Here is a 16420-nt window from a genome sequence, read left to right as displayed (position 1 = left end):
TGGATCCAGTATTTTCTTTAGACATGTATTCATTCTGTTAAGCGTTTCTTAAGGGCCTGGTACTTTTCTAGTGAGTTAGGGCTGCCTCATCGTCTAAGGACATCTGTTGTTTTCCCCACATGATGAGAGTCCCAGAAACTAACTCTTCTGGCTTTAGATTTCCTCTTTCCAGAAATACCTGGGACCTTCTTTCCCCCACTGACCCAGCCGTGCCTCACATCCACGCTCCTTCCTCCAATGTATCTCTCCTCTCCCACTGCCTAGGGCTTCCTCCACCACAATGCCAGATCCCATGGTTTCCCATAGAACCAACTTTTCAGTAAACAGAATCTCCTGTTCCCTCAGACTCTTCAACTGAATGGCTCTTCTCTTTCTACCTTAACTGAAACTTGGCTTTTTCCTCCAAAGTTTGTTTTTCCTGCAGGCTTATCGATTAGGAATTGCTCTTTCTTCCACAGCCCACAACTGTCTCCATCAGGAGCCAGAGGTGACATCCTTCAGGCTCCCTAATGCAGCTTTCACAAATTTCGCCTCTACTTCCACGTAAAATAAGGCCCGGGTCCCTCCCCCACTCCATCCCTATCTTCTCCAGGTCCCCTGGAGGCAACCTCCCTCACAGTCTCCTCCAACCCAGCCCTGCTGGAACCCTGGGGATTTCCTCATCTGCGTGAACCACCCATCCAAGCCCTGGGCCTCCCAGTGCCTCGACGGCCTTAGCTCTGACTACCTTCATCTCCTCTCAAGTTCAACTGTTTACAGCTACAGCCTGAGTCTGGTCAGCAGCTTGGATGGTGCCACTGCAAAAAGTTCAGATTCAAAGGCCTCACTGTCTGCCTTCAACCTCTTATCTTACCATCTCCAACTCAGGTACTTGGACCCATCTCATCCTCAGCCTCACCAGCACCTCTTGTTCCCTATACTTACTCACCCTGTCAGCCTCCACTTTCTTTCCATTCTTCTCTGTCTAGCCTGGACCACATGGTTTATTATTTGAGCTACTCTATTGCCAATATTTTATTCTCTTGCCATTCTCAATCCTCAAGAAACCCACCTCATCAATTGGCTCCATATTTCCTCCCTCTCTCTCTCTCTCTCTGGCATGCAAACCTCTCTATTCTTAGCTCACAATTCTTTCTTCCCATCTTTGCTATGGTCCCCTGTAGGCAAAGCACTTTTCCCTGCCTGATTGATGTTCACGTTGAGACTGCCACGTGACCGGTTTTGCACAGTGAAATGTGGGCAGAAGTGATAGTGTGTCTGTTCTGAGCCAAGGCCTTAAGAGCCTTGCTTGTTTCTGATCCTCTCTCTTCAGCCTCTGCCAACACGTTGAGAAAAACATGCTCGGCTAGCTCACTGGCCCAAGGATGGAAGGCACATGGAAGAGCCCTAGATATGCAGACCTGCAACACAGTGCAGAGCCACCCTGCAGACACATGAATGAGTCAAATAAATGTTTATTTTTACCATAAGCCACTGGGAACTCCGCAGCATTATTGCATGATTAGTATTGACTAATACAGCCTCCGATATCTTAATCTCCTTCTTTCCTTCCAGATAGTTCCCATCAGTATTTAAATATGTCTAAGTCTCTTCCATCTTACAAAACAAACCCTCCATCCCCACTTGTCCTCTTCTAGCTATTGCCCTGCTCACCCATACTCTTCTCAAGTAAGATTCTCGGAAGGAGTGTCTCTTCTCATTGTGCCTCATTCTTGCTTCATCTTGCTGTTGTCTGGCTTTGCTCCACTACTTCCCTGAAACTGCTCTTGCCAGGGTCACTATTTTTTCAGCAGTGTTTACTGAGCACCTACACTGTGCTCTGGCTGGACACTGAGGATACAAATATGAAAAGATAAGCAAGAGTTCTGTCAGCCCATGGAGCTCATGGCCCAGGGGCACCTAGACAGGCAATCAGACAATTACAAGCTAGCGTGCTGAGAGCTGTACTGAGACATAAAGAGTCCACGTGTCAAATCAAAACTGCAGTGAGGTATCACCTCACACCAGTCAGAATGGCCATTACTAAAAAGTCGACAAATAACAAATGCTGGAAAGGGTGTGGAGAAAAGGGAACCCTCCTACACTCTTGGTGGGAGTGTAAGTTGGTGCAGCCACTGTGGAAAACAGTATGGAGTTTCCTCAGAAAACTAAAAATAGAATTACCATATGATTCAGCAATTTCACTCCTGGACATATATCTGGACAAAACCAAAATTCAAAAAGGTACATGCACTCCTACATTCATAGCAGCACTATTCACAATAGCCAAGACATGGAAGCAACCTAAATGTCCATTGACAGGTGACTTGATAAAGAAGATGTGGTACATTTATACAATGGAATATTACTCAGCCATAAAAAAAGAATGAAATAATGCCATTTGCAGCAACATGGATGCAACTAGAGATTATCATACTAAGTGAAGTAAGTCAGAAAGAGAAAGACAAACACCATATGATGTCACTTATATGTGGGATCTAAAATATGACACAAATGAACCTATCTATGAAACAGAAACAGGGACATAAAGAACAGACTGGTGGTTGCCAAGGGGGAGGGGGTTGGGGGAGGGATGGAGTGGGAGGTTGGGGTTAGCAGATGTAAGCTTTTATATATAGAATGGATAAACAAGGTCCTACTTTATAGCACAGAGAACTATATTCAACATTCTATGATAAACCATAATGGAAAAGAATATTTAAAAAAGAATGTGTATATATATATATGTGTGTGTGTGTGTGTGTGTGTGTGTGTGTGTATATAACTGAACCACTTTGCTCTACAACAGTAATTAACACAACATTGTAAATCAACTATGCTTCAATTTAATAAAAAAAAAGGAGTACACATGGGAGGGCACAAACACAGGATGGGAGGTCAGAGAAGTATCCTTGGAGTAAGGGACATCAAATTTGAGAAATAAAGAAAGGGAGGAATTAGCCAGGCAAAGAAGGGAAGAAAGTTCCAACTAAAGTAGAAAAAAATGATATTTTTGAAGACACAAATCCCATTAAATCACTGCCTTCCTTAGAGCCTTCAAAAGTTCCTCCTTGTACTCATGCCGCTGCAGGAGGGCAAGTTCTTCTTCAGCATTTTATCCCCACTAGGCTCACAGTAGGAATTTGATAACTATTTCATAACACAAAATAGTTAAACTACAAAATACAAAAGAGTTAATATATTCACAGGTGAAACATGAGAAGCACAAAGCAGAATGTTATTTGCTGGATTCCCTGGAAGACTATTATTGATTACTGAGTGTTATAACAAAACTAGCGTTTGCGTAATGTTTAGTTTAATGTTGGTTGCACAATTGGTGCTTAATAAATGCTTGTTGAATACATGTAGTGTTTGGTAATTTAAGGGACTTAAAAATTATATTATGTTGTAATTCTCACATCATCTCTGTGAAAAAAAATTTCACGGAGAAAATTTCTCAAATGTTAAGTAAATTTCCCAAGATCGCTCAACTAGGAAGTAGTGAAGTCGCAATTGGATCTTAGGGCTTCCAGTGGCAAAATCTACATTCTTTCCATGAAGCACGTAGACTCCAGACACACGTAAATTGTAGCATCGGGCAGGCTGTCTCACAGCTGAGACTCGAGCTAGACTGTGACAGAGCAGTAGCATTTGGTTAGACCATAAGAGGTGTAGAGAAGGAATTCTTGGTGAGAGGACCAGCATGAACACAGGAATAGGGAAGGGGAAAACATTCTTCTTTCAAGGGACAGTGAGGAGACTGGTCAGCTTGAGGCAGAGGGGCCACATGGCTGGAGCAGGGCCACATCCAAGGATCAGAATGAACTCAAAGTCCTGACTCTAAAGAGCTCCTCTTTCACCCTAATAATTGAGCATCAAATGGTTTCTGACTACAGGCATTAGGGCAAAAAGGAATCATAATAACTAACACAAGAATTGTTATCCAAGGGGAGAAAGCACACCACAAGCTCATCTATGCTCAATTGTACAAGCCTCCATAGAACACTGATATATATTCATTGTGCTAGATGTGTGTGCAAGTACCAAAGTGGGCCTCCCTGGTAGGATCAGCAGAAGATGCCTATTTCTTAGACAAAGCTGTATGACTCACTGGAATTCATAGGACTTAAATAGACTTTATCTGCTTGCAAATCTTTCAATGGATATAAAGTTTCAGTTATACGATATGAATAAGTTCTAGAGATTTGCTGTACAACGTAGTGCCTATATTTAAAAATACTTTACTGTGCACTTAAAATTTGGTTAAGAAGGTAGATTCCATGTTAAGTGTTATTAACGCACAGGCACACACACAAACCACAAAGAGGCACAAAGAAACTTTTGGAGGTGATACATTTGTCTATTACCTTGATTGAGGTAGCTGGTTTCCCGGGTATATGCATAAGTTCAAACTCATCAAATTATATACATTAAATATGTGTGGGGTTTTTGGTATATAAATTATACCTCAACAAAGCTGTCCAAAAAAATTAAAAGAAGCCTCTGAGATGAAACTAGAGAATGTAGCTTTGTTATACAAGGACCAGGAAGGAAGTGGAACCAGAATTGGTGATGTCCTGGGGTCAGGCAGTGCTGCATGAAGCTGGGAGTGGCAGCATGCATGGAGGGGGACAGTCTGAATGCCCTTGCAGAGTCAGTTGAAGCCCATAAGTGTTAAAATTGATATTCCATGCCAGTTGCCTTTTATACGACTTCCCCTTCTCAACTTAGAATAATTTCTTCACACTTAACAGGAAGCTCAAGATTTTCCTGGCATCAAATTTTTTCAGCTTACATTTCAGTGATTTTGTGTCTTATAACTTTCACTTCCTTATTACCCAAGCAACACTTGTATACAGATAAACTACTGTAGAAACTACAGTTGAGCAAAAAGGAAGGAATGGAATTTACCCACAATCCCAGCACCCAGAGATAAGTGTTAATAACTAATATATTTTCTCCAGGATCTTTGTATAATTTTAAACATAAAAATAAGACCATACTATACATACAGTCTTATATCCTGATTTTTTATCTGACAATATAACATTGAACATCTTTCTGTGTCAATAAATATTCTTCCACAGCCTCATTTGTAGCTGTGCAGTGTTCTGTTGTACTGGTGTTACTGGGAAACTATTAATTGACATCTAAGTTGTCTCCAAGCTTCAGCTATAGTAACCATCACTGATGCTTTGGTGAGCTTTTGCATGCACCCTCAATTATTTCCTTAGGGTCCCTTGCCTCCCTTTCCATCGTCCGCCTTTTCATCCTCTCACTCTTGCTTCTCTGGCCAAACCAAACTCCCTTAGGCTCCTGAACTATGCTATGCTCTCTCTGCCTCTGCGATCTTGTACATACCCTTCCGGCCTAGAACATTCTTTCTTCACCTGGGATCCCATGCCTAGCTCACCCTATTCATCTTTCACACATCACTTCCTCAGATGAACCTCCCTGACACCCTGCCATCACCATTATCATCACAGATGGATATCCTTCCCATGGTGGCCACTATCACCTGCCCTTCATTCTGCTAGAACATGATTGATGCTGTATTGTAACATCCTGTTTCTCTGTCTCCCCTTCAGTAAACTGTAAGATCTGTAAGCATAGGGATCATGTCCATCTCATTCAATGTACCGGAACAGAGTCCAGCACAAATTTGGTACTCCATAAAAATCTGTTGAATACATAAATATATTCCGAAGAATAAAACTGCTGGGTCAAAGAGATATGCACTTTTTTAAGGCTTATGACACATATTTCCAAATCATCCCCCCAAAAGACCTCCCCAGTTTATCTTAACTCCCATAGTGTGTGAATGTGTTCATTTCTTCATGTCCTGGATAGCCTTGCAAAAATTTCTGAAACTCATTTCCCTCCACAGGGCTTTATTTAGGGAGCACTGACTGGAATGATGTGCAGTGGGTTACTGAAGAGTCTCAACTCAGTGGGGTATAAATGCGAAAGTTAATGTTTTCCAGTCACTGCTTTCTCTGTGTTCTGTCGAATCCTTTTTCCTCATCACTTAATGATATTTTGGGCAGAAAGTGAATGTTCCTGTCGCTTTCAGTTATTAAAAACTCAGTCCAGGTTAAAACTCCCAGTTTGTATCTGATTCAAAGCTCTTCCTCTTCTTCAAAACCCAGGAAGATTTTGGCCTTAGGGACCCAGAAGAAGGAGCAGTGTGGTCTCTTCTTTCCCCTCTGCTCCTCCTCCACCTTCTCCTGGGTCTTGCTCTCTAGGCTTAGGGACAGGAAGGAGGGATGGGGAAGCAGGAGGCTTCTCAGCATGGCTGAGGACAAGTGGTGATGAAGAGGCATCTCCAGTCTTGGCCTGGTTCAGTCTGATCCCATGTGAGGCTAGTAGATTCTACATTGAAGGTGGGGTGGTGTTTTGGAACAATGCTCAACTCAACCTGGATCTCCTCTCATATGACAGCTCACTCAGAGTGAAGGGGGCAAAGTCCTCCTTCATTCCGGGTTATGGTCCCCAACCTTCTCTGGATGGAGGTTCTCCTCACTTGTCACAGCAACTGCCTGGGCAGCCCACAGCTCCTGACCCCTCTCATTCCATGCTCCTGCAGGTGGAACAACAGGAAATGCTGTGGATTTCCTTTGTGTTCTCCAAGGACGAGGGGATGTGGGTTCCTCCAGTTCTTCCTTCCCAGGCCTTCTGCAGTCCCCTGTCCCTCTGCTGGCATAGGCCACCTCCACAGGCCCCTCACAAAAACCTGTAGACCAGAAGTAGCCAGTTGTCTCTGTGATCACATATGTCTTCCCATGGGAAGAAAAGGGAATCTCCCCTCATCACGAATGCTGTAAGGTTGGCAGGTCTGATGCCATCTCCCCACATTCCCTGATCCTCTTTTTATATAAACCAGGGTGGAAGAATAAAGGTCAGGATTGGGTGTGGATTGAAGGTGGTAGTCCAATTCTTCAACCTGTTTTCAAACCACCTTGTCATTGCCAGGATGCATGGGTTCTGCTCCTGGGCAACACTTTTTAGAATGTAGAGTTCCTCAGTGCTTCTTGTCAACTGCTTTGGTTTGGAGATTGGCCACAATTCTGGGACAGCAGACGACACCCTCCCCCCCAAATCATCTTGTTGTAGGTGTACAACAACTCATGGTCCTCAACAGTATTTTTATAATAACTGCAGAACCAGATTGCACATGGCTATTCCTTGTAGCAGCACTGGGTAAAAGCTAAGGGTGAGACAAGGCAATTTGGAAAATTGTCACATAAAGCAAGAGAGACAGAGCTCAGAGCCCTGTGATGTGAGAGTTGGAGTGGACAAAGGTTGGACAATGAAGAGAGTAGGCACTCTTATGCCTCCAGGAACCTTTAGGGTCAGGAGGCCTCTCTGTCCAGGCTTGTCCATTGTAAGGGGGCAATCAGACATCTCATGCAAAGCAGAGAGTTGGGGAGAAGCAGGTCCCAGTGAAACCCTCTCACCCTGCTTCAATCCTCCAAATGTAAAAGTCAAGTCCAACTGAGCTGATGCTCTGGTCAGAGCCCCTCCCTGCCTACTGGCACTGACCATAATAATCCGTATGGTCACTTCCCAGAGTCTGAGCTATTACAGGCTGACTGGGTATGTTTAAAGGTGGCTATGGGATGGGAGAGGGTGGCCAGGGGTTGTTTACAGTCCCCCAGCATCTGTGAGAAAAGGCATCTTGGATAGGGTCTCAATGAATCAATCATGGTGAGAACGGCCCTCTTCCCTCCAAGCTCTCTGGTACAGTCGATTGAAATAAGGTCCTCAATATTGCAATTACAGTCAGGGTGTTGGGTGCCTTGGGTTTCATTAGTCTTGACTTCAGCAGCATTGATTTCTTGTTTAGTAATTAGCTTACCAGAGCCTCTGATGGCATAATTGCTCTATTTACATAATTAAGACATAAATCTTGAGGCTGGATCATAGCCAGGACACTAAGGACACTGGACACTAAGGGCAGCTGGTGCTTGACTTCTTGTAGCCCCAATTCCACACTCTCACCAGCTGTTGCCATTTGCTTCAGTGACTTCAATGGGCTGAGAAATTGTCCTTAGAAACACATTTTTGAAGGTTCATGCAAGGAGATAAACCTACTTAAACTAGGCTTACAGAGAGATTGTGATGGTTTTAAAATACACTTGCAACTTCTTTGACACTTGTTCCTTCAAAGGGTGGAGTCTAACTCCCCATACCTTCAGTGTGGGCCAGAGTCAGTGATGCTTTTCTTTTTTATTTATTTATTTATTTATTTTTAAACATCTTTATTGGGGTATAATTGCTTTACAATGGTGTGTTAGTTTCTGCTTTATAACAAAGTGAATCAGTTATACATATACATATGTTCCCATATGTCTTCCCTCTTGCGTCTCCCTCCCTCCCACTCTCCCTATCCCACCCCTCCAGGCTGTCACAAAGCACCGAGCTAATATCCCTGTGCCTTGCAGCTGCTTCCCCCTAACTATCTACCTTACTACGTTTGTTAGTGTGTATATGTCCATGACTCTCTCTCGCCCTGTCAAAGCTCACCCTTCCCCCTCCCCATATCCTCAAGTCCGTTCTCCAGTAGGTCTGCGTCTTTATTCCTGTCTTACCCCTAGGTTCTTCATGACATTTTTTTCCCCCTTAAACTCCATATATATGTGTTAGCATACGGTATTTGTCTTTTTCTTTCTGACTTACTTCACTCTGTATGACAGACTCTAGGTCTATCCATCTCATTACAAATAGCTCAATTTCATTTCTTTTTAAGGCTGAGTAATATTCCATTATACGTCTATATGTGCCACATCTTCTTTATCCATTCATCCGATGATGGGCGCTTAGGTTGTTTCCATCTCCGGGCTATTGTAAATAGAGCTGCAATGAACATTTTGGTACATGACTCTTTTTGAATTTTGGTTTTCTCAGGGTATATGCCCAGTAGTGGGATTGCTGGGTCATATGGTAATTCTATTTGTAGTTTTTTAAGGAACCTCCATACTGTTCTCCATAGTGGCTGAACCAATTCACATTCCCACCAGCAGTGCAAGAGTGTTCCCTTTTCTCCACACCCTCTCCAGCATCTATTGTTTCTAGATTTTTTGATGATGGCCATTCTGACTGGTGTGAGATGATATCTCATTGTAGTTTTGATTTGCATTTCTCTAATGATTAATGATGTTGAGCATTCTTTCATGTGTTTGTTGGCATTCTGTATATCTTCTTTGGAGAAATGTCTATTTAGGTCTTCTGCTCATTTTTGGATTGGGTTGTTTGTTTTTTTGTTATTGAGCTGCATGAGCTGCTTGTAAATTTTGGAGATTAATCCTTTGTCATTTGCTTCATTTGCAAATATTTTCTCCCATTCTGAGGGTTGTCTTTTGGTCTTGATTATGGTTTCCTTTGCTGTGCAAAAGCTTTGAAGTTTCATTAGGTCCCATTTGTTTATTTTTGTTTTTACTTCCATTACTCTAGGAGGTGGGTCAGAAAGGATCTTGCTGTGATTTATGTCATAGAGTGTTCTGCCTATGTTTTCCTCTAAGAGTTTGATAGTTTCTGGCCTTACATTTAGGTCTTTAATCCATTTTGAGCTTATTTTTGTGTATGGTGTTAGGGAGTGATCTAATCTCATACTTTTACATGTACCTGTCCAGTTTTCCCAGCACCATTTATTGAAGAGGCTGTCCTTTCTCCACTGTACATTCCTGCCACCTTTATCAAAGATAAGTTGTCCATATGTGCGTGGGTTTATCTCTGGGCTTTCTATCCTGTTCCATTGATCTATCTTTCTGTTTTTGTGCCAGTACCATACTGTCTTGATTACTGTAGCTTTGTAGTATAGTCTGAAGTCAGGGAGCCTGATTCCTCCAGCTCCTTTTTTCGTTCTCAAGATTGCTTTGGCTATTCGGGGTCTTTTGTGTTTCCATACAAATTGCGAAATTTTTTGTTCTAGTTCTGTGAAAAATGCCAGTGGTAGTTTGATAGGGATTGCATTGAATCTGTAGATTGCTTTGGGTAGTAGAGTCATTTTCACAATGTTGATTCTTCCCATCCAAGAACATGGTATATCTCTCCATCTATTTGTATCATCTTTAATTTCTTTCATCAGTGTCTTATAATTTTCTGCATAGAGGTCTTTCGTCTCCTTAGGTAGGTTTATTCCTAGATATTTTATTCTTTTTGTTGCAATGGTAAATGGGAGTGTTTTCTTGATTTCACTTTCAGATTTTTCATCATTAGTATATAGGAATGCCAGAGATTTCTGTGCATTAACTTTGTATCCTGCTACTTTACCAAATTCATTGATTAGCTCTAGTAGTTTTCTGGTAGCATCTTTAGGATTCTCTATGTATAGTATCATGTCATCTGCAAACAGTGACAGCTTTACTTCTTCTTTTCCGATTTGGATTCCTTTTATTTCCTTTTCTTCTCTGATTGCTGTGGCTAAAACTTCCAAAACTATGTTGAATAAGAGTGGTGAGAGTGGGCAACCTTGTCTTGTTCCTGATCTTAGTGGAAATGCTTTCAGTTTTTCACCATTGAGGATGATGTTTGCTGTGGGCTTGTCATATATGGCCTTTATTATGTTGAGGAAAGTTCCCTCTATGCCTACTTTCTGCAGGGTTTTTATCATAAATGGGTGTTGAATTTTGTCGAAAGCTTTCTCTGCATCTATTGAGATGATCATATGGTTTTTCTCCTTCAATTTGTTAATATGGTTTATCACACTGATAGATTTGCGTATATTGAAGAATCCTTGCATTCCTGGAATAAACCCCACTTGATCATGGTGTATGATCCTTTTAATGTGCTGTTGGATTCTGTTTGCTAGTATTTTGTTGAGGATTTTTGCATCTATGTTCATCAGTGATATTGGCCTGTAGTTTTCTTTCTTTGTGACATCCTTGTCTGGTTTTGGTATCAAGGTGATGGTGGCCTCGTAGAAGGAATTTGGGAGTGTTCCTCCCTCTGCTATATTTTGGAAGAGTTTGAGAAGGATAGGTGTTAGCTCTTCTCTAAACGTTTGATAGAATTCACCTGTGAAGCCATCTGGTCCTGGGCTTTTGTTTGTTGGAAGATTTTTAATCACAGTTTCAATTTCAGTGCTTGTGATTGGTCTGTTCATATTTTCTATTTCTTCCTGATTCAGTCTTGGCAGGTTGTGCATTTCTAAGAATTTGTCCATTTCTTCCAGATTGTCCATTTTATTGGCATAGAGTTGCTTGTAGTAATCTCTCATGATTTTTTTTATTTCTGCAGTGTCAGTTGTTACTTCTCCTTTTTCATTTCTAATTCTATTGATTTGAGTCTTCTCCCTTTTTTTCTTGATGAGTCTGGCTAGTGGTTTATCTATTTTGTTTATCTTCTCAAAGAACCAGCTTTTAGTTTTATTGATCTTTGCTATCGTTTCCTTCATTTCTTTTTCATTTATTTCTGATCTGATTTTTATGATTTCTTTCCTTCTGCTAGCTTTGGGGTTTTTTTGTTCTTCTTTCTCTAATTGCTTGAGGTGCAAGGTTAGGTTGTTTATTCGAGATGTTTCCTGCTTCTTAAGGTGGGCTTGTATTGCTATAAACTTCCCTCTTAGAACTGCTTTTGCTGCATCCCATAGGTTTTGGGTCGTTGTGTCTCCATTGTCATTTGTTTCTAGGTATTTTTTTATTTCCTCTTTGATTTCTTCAGTGATCACTTCATTATTAAGTAGTGTATTGTTTAGCCTCCATGTGTTTGTATTTTTTACAGATCTTTTCCTGTAATTGATATCTAGTCTCATGGCGTTGTGGTCAGAAAAGATACTTGATACAATTTCAATTTTCTTAAATTTACCAAGGCTTGATTTGTGACCCAAGATATGATGTATCCTGGAGAATGTTCCATGAGCACTTGAGAAAAATGTGTATTCTGTTGTTTTTGGATGGAGTGTCCTATAAATATCAATTAAGTCCATCTTGTTTAATGTATCATTTAAAGCTTGTGTTTCCTTATTTATTTTCATTTTGGATGATCTGTCCATGGGTGAAAGTGGGGTGTTAAAGTCCCCTACTATGAATGTGTTACTGTCGATCTCCCCTTTTATGGCTGTTAGTATTTGCCTTATGTATTGAGGTGCTCCTATGTTGGGGGCATAAATATTTACAATTGTTATATCTTCTTCTTGGATCGATCCCTTGATCATTATGTAGTGTCCTTCTTTGTCTCTTGTAATAGTCCTTATTTTAAAGTCTACTTTGTCTGATATGAGAATTGCTACTCCAGCTTTCTTTTGGTTTCCATTTGCATGGAATATCTTTTTCCATCCCCTTATTTTCAGTCTGTATGTGTCTCTAGGTCTGAAGTGGGTCTCTTGTAGACAGCATATATGAGGGTCTTGTTTTTGTATCCATTCAGCCAATCTGTGTCTTTTGGTGGGAGCATTTAGTCCATTTACATTTAAGGTAATTATCGATATGTATGTTCCTATTCCCATTTTCTATATTGTTTTGGGTTCGTTATTATAGGTCTTTTCCTTCTCTTGTGTTCCTTGTCTAGAGAAGTTCCTTTAGCATTTGTTGTAAAGCTGGTTTGGTGGTGCTGAACTCTCTCAGCTTTTGCTTGTCTGTAAAGGTTTTAATTTCTCCATCAAATCTGAATGAGATCCTTGCTGGGTAGAGTAGTCTTGGTTGCAGGTTTTTCTCCTTCATCACTTTCAGTATGTCCTGCCACTCCCTTCTGGCTTGTAGGGTTTCTGCTGAGAGATCAGCTGTTAACCTTATGGGGATTCCCTTGTGTGTTATTTGTTGTTTTTCCCTTGCTGCTTTTAATATGCTTTCTTTGTATTTAATTTTTGACAGTTTGATTAATATGTGTCTTGGCGTATTTCTCCTTGTATTTATCCTGTATGGGACTCTCTGTGCTTCCTGGACTTGATTAACTATTTCCTTTCCCATATTAGGGAAGTTTTCAACTATAATCTCTTCAAATATTTTCTCAGTCCCTTTCTTTTTCTCTTCTTCTTCTGGAACCCCTATAATTCGAATGTTGGTGTGTTTAATGTTGTCCCAGAGGTCTCTGAGACTGTCCTCAGTTCTTTTCATTCTTTTTTCTTTATTCTGCTCTGCAGTAGTTATTTCCACTATTTTATCTTCCAGGTCACTTATCTGTTCTTCTGCCTCAGTTATTCTGCTATTGATCCCATCTAGAGTACTTTTAATTTCATTTATTGCATTGTTCATCATTGCTTGTTTCATCTTTATTTCTTCTAGGTCCTTGTTAACTGTTTCTTGCATTTTGTCCATTCTACTTCCAAGATTTCGGATCATCCGTACTATCATTATTCTGAATTCTTTTTCAGGTAGACTGCCTATTTCCTCTTCATTTGTTAGGTCTGGTGCATTTTTATCTTGCTCCTTCATCTGCTGTGTGTTTTTCTGTCTTCTCATTTTGCTTATCTTACTGTGTTTGGGGGTCTCCTTTTTGCAGGCTGCACGTTCGTAGTTCCCGTTGTTTTTGATGTCTGTCTCCAATGGCTAAGGTTGTTTCAGTGGGTTGTGTAGGCTTCCTGGTGGAGGGGACTAGTGCCTGTGTTGTGGTGGATGAGGCTGGATCTTGTCTCTTTAGTGGGCAGGTTCACGTCTGGTGGTGTGTTTTGGGGTGTCTGTGGCCTTATTATGATTTTAGGCAGCCTCTCTGCTATTGGGTGGGGCTGTGTTCCTGTTTTGCTAGTTGTTTGGCATAGGTTGTCTAGCACTGTGGCTTGCTGGTCGTTGAGTGAAGCTGGGTGCTGGTGTTATGATGGAGGTCTCTGGGAGATTTCCGCCGTTTAATATTATGTGGAGCTGGGAGGTCTCTTGTTGACCAGTGTCCTGAAGTTGGCTCTCCTACCTCAGAGGCAGAACCCTGACTCCTGGCTGGAGCACCAAGAGCCTTTCATCCACACGGCTTATACTGATGCTTGCCAGCAGGCCTTCATCTAGATCCTTCTGAGCTAATGAATGTTGATCCCAGTATTATAGAGTAAAATAGGGAAATCAGCCTGAGACGCTTGTCTGCTCACCCGCCGTGTCAGGAGGGGGCTGGGAGCTCAGTGATGCTTTTCTAAGGAATAGAGTATGGCAGAAGTAATGGTGTGTGATTTCCAAAGTTCTTTCAAAAGCCACTGCTGCTTCTCTCTTTCTCTCTCTCTCTCTCTCTCTCTGATAGCTTGTTCTGGGGAACTCCACTGCCATGTTGTGATGATACTCAAGCAGGGTGTGGAGAGCCCACATTGGGGAAGAAACTGAGGCCACCTGTTAAGGACTGACACCAACTTGTCAGCTACATGAGTGAGCCATCTTGAAAATATTGCTCCAACCTCAGACAAGCCTTCAAATGTTGCAGTCCTGGCTGACATCTTGATGACAATCTCATGAGAGAGTCCAAGTGAGAACCACTCAACTAAGCCACTGACAACTTCTGAGTCACAGAAACTGTGAGGATAATAATTGTCTATTATTGTTTTAAACCATCAAGTTTTGGAGTCATTTGTTACTCACCATAAATAACTAATACAGAGGGCATTTCTCTCTCCAATGCTGTTTCTTCAGGAAAGAAATGGCCTGATGTCAAGACCAAGACAAATAAAAATGTTCATACTTTGTGACCCAGCAACTCCCCTTATAAACATTTATCTTATAAAGATGTTTAAAATGTATCTTATAAAGATATTTAAAATGTAAAGATGCACAAACTTGCAAAATACTTGTATAAATGTGTTCATTGCAGCATCCTTTGTAATAGTGAAAACTGAAAGCAATTAACATTTCCATCAATAAAGTTCAATTAAATTGTGGAGTAAAGCTGAAAAATTCTATGTAAGCCTTAAAGAAATTGAATTAGTAGTAAAAAAATATATTTCTGAGTATAAAACTCCAAGTCCAGATGGTTTCACCAGTGAGTCTCCCAGCAATTTATGGAAGAAATACTTGAATCTTTATACAATCATGAGAAATTAAAAAATAAGTAAACACATTCCAACTTAAGCATAACCTGGATACCAAACCTGGCAGAAATATTAAAAGAACTGAAAATTATAAGCAAATTTCACTCTTGAACATAGATGCAATCATTTTCAAATAAATTTTAGAAAGAAAATCCAACGATTTATAGAAGGATATAAAACATGAGTAAGTTGGATAAAATGCAAAACTGATTCAACATTAGAAAAATCAGTCAAGGTAATTTACCTTATTAATAGGATAAGGAGAAAAAAATATATGATTATCCCAATTGATGTGGGAAAATCTTTTGATAAAATGCAACATTCATTTATAATTTTAAGGAAGAATCACTTAGCTGAATAGAAATAGAAAGGGTGCTTTCTTTTTATTATTATTATTACTATTTGAGAGTTTTACTAACAGGTGCTTGCAGTTTATTGACATTTTTGGAAAAAAATAAGAATCAAACATTTATTACAATTTAAAACTGAGTTATATTATATATGTAATATATCCAGAGAAAACTATAATTCAAAAAGATACATGCATCCCAATGTTCACAGCAGCACTATTTACAACAGCCAAGACATGGTAGGAATCTAAATGTCCGTCAACAGATGAATGGATATAGAAGATGTGGTATATTTATACAATGGAATACTACCCAGCTCTAAAAAAGAATGAAATAATGCCATTTGCAGCAACATGGATGGACCTAGAGATTGTCCTTCTAAGTGAAGTAAATCAGACCGTGAAAGAAAAATATAATATAATATCACTTATATGTGGAATCTAAAATATGATATAAATGAACTTATTTACAAAACAGAAACAGACTCACAGACATAGAAAACAAACTTATGGTTACCAAAGAAGAAAGGGGAGGGGTGTACATTAGGAGTTTGAGATTAGCAGATACATAGTACTATATATTTATAAAATAGAAAAAAAAATATATATAGTACATATATATTTGTACTATATGTACTACACAGTACTATATATTTATAAAATAGAGAAAAAACAAGGTCCTACTGTATAGCTCAGGGAACTCTATTCAATATCTTGTAATAAACTATAATGGAAAAGAATATATATATATATATATATATATATATACACACACACATATATACACACACATATCTATATATCTGAATGACTTTGCCATACACCAGAAACTACCACAACATTGTAAATCAGCTATACTTCAATTTAAAAAAGTAAATTAAAAAAAGATTAAAATGAGTTCTTAAAAATCTCAACTTGACCAGATATAAAACAATTTTAAAACCTCTAAAGATATACTGAAAAAAAACAGGCTTTAAAAAAACCCACGTTTGTCGTTAAGCAGAAAGAGACATCTTTAGATAAACATAAGAAAAGCCATAAGCTGCACATTGCAGATGGTTCTAGCTATCCAGGCAACAGGCAAAGAGCAAGCACTTAAGGTCTTCTCCCATTTTCGTTCATTCTTATTGCTGGAACTTCATACTCATTTCCTCTCC

The sequence above is a fragment of the Monodon monoceros genome, unplaced genomic scaffold (genome assembly GCF_005190385.1).
Source record: "Monodon monoceros isolate NGI ecotype Baffin Bay Population unplaced genomic scaffold, NGI_Narwhal_1 Super_Scaffold_7, whole genome shotgun sequence".
In the NCBI taxonomy this organism is placed as follows: domain Eukaryota; kingdom Metazoa; phylum Chordata; class Mammalia; order Artiodactyla; family Monodontidae; genus Monodon; species Monodon monoceros.
Note: the sequence above shows the minus strand (reverse complement) of the source record.